This window comes from Chlorocebus sabaeus, chromosome 10 (assembly GCF_047675955.1).
Source record: "Chlorocebus sabaeus isolate Y175 chromosome 10, mChlSab1.0.hap1, whole genome shotgun sequence".
In the NCBI taxonomy this organism is placed as follows: domain Eukaryota; kingdom Metazoa; phylum Chordata; class Mammalia; order Primates; family Cercopithecidae; genus Chlorocebus; species Chlorocebus sabaeus.
In genome coordinates this window covers 6,473,539-6,477,964 of record NC_132913.1, presented here as the reverse complement: position 1 = coordinate 6,477,964, position 4,426 = coordinate 6,473,539, and the positions used below count along the sequence as shown (strand labels likewise).

Here is a 4,426-nt window from a genome sequence, read left to right as displayed (position 1 = left end):
TCAAACCAGCCTGGCAAGCTGGTCAGTTGCAAAGTTTGCTTCAGGTAGCTCAAAAAAGAAAAAAGAAAAAGATGAATGAAGATTTACTGTCATCCTGTTTTATGTCCTTGAGAGCTTGACCTTGTAACCATGTGGCAATAGTTTCTCTTGGTCTCTGACAGCCAGGGAACAGGAATTTGAGGGTTCATGTCATAGTTAGCTCTAGAAATTATCTTGAGCCTTTGCAAGCTCAAAGTTGGCTGCTTTAGACTTCTTCCGGGAAGAGCAATGGAAACTGCCCAGTGCTGTAGCTTAGTAGTTAAGGCTTTGTCTTTTCCTAATGATGGCCTGAGTTCGGGCTTCCATTCCTAATTTAGGATATGAGTCCTTTCTGGTTTGATATCTGTGTAACTTTTGCCCCGTATTGATTATCTTCCCTTCCATGACAACTTCTGACTTCCCTTCTTGAATTTTCCTTTCTCTGAGTACCTGGGAGGTTACCTTTGGTAAACCACCAAAAACAAGGCTGTTTGCCCTGGCTAAAGTTAGGTAATAAAAAGAGTTAAAAAGATTATTTTTAAAAGTGATATTGTTATGTCAATTTAATTAAAAAGTGGATATCCAAACTATGCATATATTTAAAAGGCCTTCATGTTTTTTTTCTTCTTGAATCTTATTTTTCTGAAGAAAAAAACTTTTTTTTCTTCTCAGTTGACTGAATTGTTTTTCTCCATTTTGTCTGCTACTCTTAATGCACACAGTAGATGATCTAAGAGAATTTCTAGCAGCCTGGGACTCCTGAGGAAAACAGAGAAGGTGGCACTAACCCTGTTTTGGGGAAGAAAACAAACAAACAAACAAAACCCCGTTTTCCTCACGAAACCCCAGGAATTAAAAGTGGGTAAATCCCTCTCAAAATCTAAGGCTCTATTCCATTTTGCATTACGTTATCTGACATTTTTGACTATTGAGGGCATATCAGAAATTACTTTGAATTATGAAAGAGCTTTGGTGTGAATAACCATATAGAAAATTCACTTTTAGGGATGTTTAATGGCAGTTGTGGGAGGATACTTTGCTCTGTGCATGTTTTGATCAGAGAAGCCGTGCCCTTGGCCTTCTAGAAAGTATGGAAATGTGCCCATCCCCACTGAGAGATAAGATTCCTATGGGAGATGGGCTGATTTTCTTTGGGGGTATCCAGGATCTGGTATAAAAATAGGATCCTGGCCAGGTGAGAAAGCTCACACCTGTAATCCCAGCACTTTGGGAGGCTGAGGTGAGTGGATCACAAGGTCAAGAGTTCAAGACCAGCCTGGCCAATGTGGTGAAACCCTGTCTCTACTAAAAATGCAAAAAAAAAAAAAAAAAAAAAAATTAGCCGGGCACAGTGGCGGGCGCCTGTAGTCACAGCTACTCGGGAGTCTGAGGCGTAAGAATTGACTGAACCCAGGAGGTGGAAGTTGCAGTGAGCCGAGATTGCACCACTGCGTACCAGCCTGGGCGACAAAGCAGTGAGACTCCGTCTCAAAAATAAATAAATAAATAAATAAATAAATAAATAAATAAATAAATAAATAAAAGAGATCCTTAGTTTGGGGGGATTTGTTTTGCCTTTCAGTTGTGCCTGATTATTAAGTCATAGAAACTGCATTCTTTAAAGAGAAACTTGAAAATGGCAAATGAAAATTCTTACAAGTACTAGATCCTCTTCTGACTATGTATTTATAGGTGCTGTGTGTGTGATATGCAAGAGCTTTGATTAATTGGCTTAAAAATAGTAGGCACTTAAATCAAATATTTTGTCAGAAAAATACAAACCGTAATGCCTTTTAGTTCAGGTAACTTTAGTAAGCTTTGGGATATAAAGAAATTTTTAAAGATTATTGGTTGTGCTCACTTTGGTAGCACATATATTGAAATTAGAATGATACAGAGAAGATTAGCATGGCCCCTGTGAAAGGATGACAAGCAAATTCATGAAGCATTCCATATTTTTTAGAAAGATGCCTGTTCTCACTGGTAGTTAGAGCAAAACAAACTTAAAATGAGGTTTTTCTCTTCATTAAACTGGCAAAAATCTAGTAAGTTGTTAATATTCATTACTGGTTAAAATGTGGAGAAATAAGCACTTTCAAATACTGCTGGTATAAAAGGCAATTTGACAATAACTACCAACATTTAAAATATGAATACCTACAATTCCATTTCTAGGAACCTGTCTCAAAATCTTCACATAATATATCCAGGAGAAATTTTTAACATTCCTGATAGTATATATAGATTACCATAGTTCTCAACATAAATGTAGACTTCTCCTATTTTGCTGAAGTAGAACATAACTTTAATAATACTCCCTTAGAATTCTGAGAGAAAGCTGTTAGGTTCAGACTAAAAAGTAATAAAGTGTGTTTAACTTATTACAGAGAGGTACAGTGCAGAGGTACTATATAAAGTACTTTACAGGAAAAAATTGATTTAATCTTCACAATAATTTGGTGAGGAAATAGAGGCAAGGAAGAGTTAGAAGGAGTGCCAAGGTTAATTGGTAAGTGGCTAAGTTGATGTTCATTCTTAACATTGGGGTGCACTGTGAGATAGGAGTTCAGCAGGAGTTGTTTCTCAAAACACAGGTCACAGAAACCCCACTGATAAAACAGGATGTGGTAAAGAAGCCAGGTAAAGCCAGCCACAATCAAGAAGACAACACTCACTGTAATTCTCCAGCACCATGACAATTTACAGATGCCATGCAAACTCCTGGAAGTTACCCCATATGGTCTAAAAAGAGAAGACATTCTCAGTTCCAAGAATTCCCAGCCCCTCTCCTGGAAAACTCTTGAATAATCTACCCCTTGTTTAGCATTTAATCAAAAAATAATCACTAAAATATCCAAGTTGCAGTCCTTGGGGCTGAACTTGCTTTCATTTAAAAAAAAACATAAAGGTTATTGGTAAAGTAAAAATGTCTTCAAAAATTAGACATTTAGTCTAAATTTTACAGATCAGATATTAGGTTTGCTAAATGATTTAAGGTTATAAGCTGCTTCTTTGACCTTTGAAAATTGTTCAACTTACCTGCTGTGGAGTCGTTAGAGTCTAGTTAAGTTCTGGGCACATGTGGAGTTAGCCATGCCTCCTAGCTGTGCTGGAATGAGTCAGACTTTATCTGGACTTCTGTCTGGTGTCCTAGAACAAAATTAGAATCACTTACTTACCAGGTTTTTCTCCAAAGTAAATGTTACTAAGAGTTAACAATGTAACATGTACCTGAGACTACTGGAAAAAGTTTTACATGAAAGGTATGTAAAGAAAGTAAAATGTGGTTTTGGGAGAAGATTATAAGAATTGATGGGAATGTAGTTTTTTGTCTTTTTTTCTTTCTTTCTTTCTTTCTTTTTTTTTGGTCTACTTTAGAGGATGCATTAGTCTGTTCTCACACTACTATAAAGAACTGCCTAGGACTGGGTAATTTATAAAGGAAAGAGGTTTAATTGACTTATGCTTCTGCAGGGCTGAGGAGGCCTCAGGAAACTTACAATCATGGCACAAAAGGAAGCAAACACTTTCTTCCTCACGTGGTGGCAAGACAGAGAAGTGCATAACGAAAAGGGAAAAGCCCCTTATAAAACTGTCGGATCTCATGTGAACTCACTCACTACCATGAGAACAACATGGGGAAACCATCCCCATGATCTAATCACTTCCCAACAGGTCCCTCCCTAACATGTGCAGATTATAATCCAAATTAGAATTCAAGATGAGATTTTGGGTGGGGTACAGTCAAATCGTGTCAGAATGTTAAAGGATACTTCTAAGTTGAATAGGATATAGCTGAACGTTTGAGTAAGTTGTGGAAGCTTTGTGAAAATTAATCTTGTTAAAGAAATTATGTGCGGAAAATATTGGCTGAAGTTAAAGGGATATCATTCAGTTTTTCCATAAATTGAACATTGGAATAAAAGCACGACTGAGTTTTCTTATAGTACTAATCTGCTCTTTAACAAAGATTTGTAAAGGATTATAAAAGTTTCATAAGAAACTTACCTTATGGTCAGATATTAAAATTGAATATATTCCTCTATAAGGTTTTATTAAGAATTGGGGTTGACATTAATGGTATGCTAATGCAAAGGGTGAAATTTGGCTTTAACTCTTGAACAGGATTTTCATGTCAAATTAAAAAATAATTTTAAAAAATTGTTTGGCTTTAGGATAAACTAAAGGAAAAACAAGGGAAAGACAAGAGACAAATTGTTTGGAAAGCTAAGTCTTCCCTCTATCAGTGAGTAAAGGTTTTTACTTCTAAAAATTTTGAGTTATCATTTTGGCTAAATTAATGACTTATGGTGACCTGGAATTCTATTTTATAATATCAAGTGTTTTAAACCTTTGATGTTTTACAAACTTTCCAAGATTAAATTTTAAATTATGTCTTATCCTGACC

General features: G+C 36.0%; 1 non-coding gene across 1 annotated transcript; it reads left to right on the top strand.

Annotated features, from left to right (window-relative positions):
- Window positions 1-1,871: 1,871 nt before the first annotated feature.
- On the top strand, window positions 1,872-1,978 carry LOC119620587 (U6 spliceosomal RNA). Its single transcript, XR_005237079.2, has one exon. It is a non-coding gene; the product is annotated as a U6 spliceosomal RNA (small nuclear RNA).
- The last annotated feature ends 2,448 nt before the right edge of the window (window positions 1,979-4,426 follow it).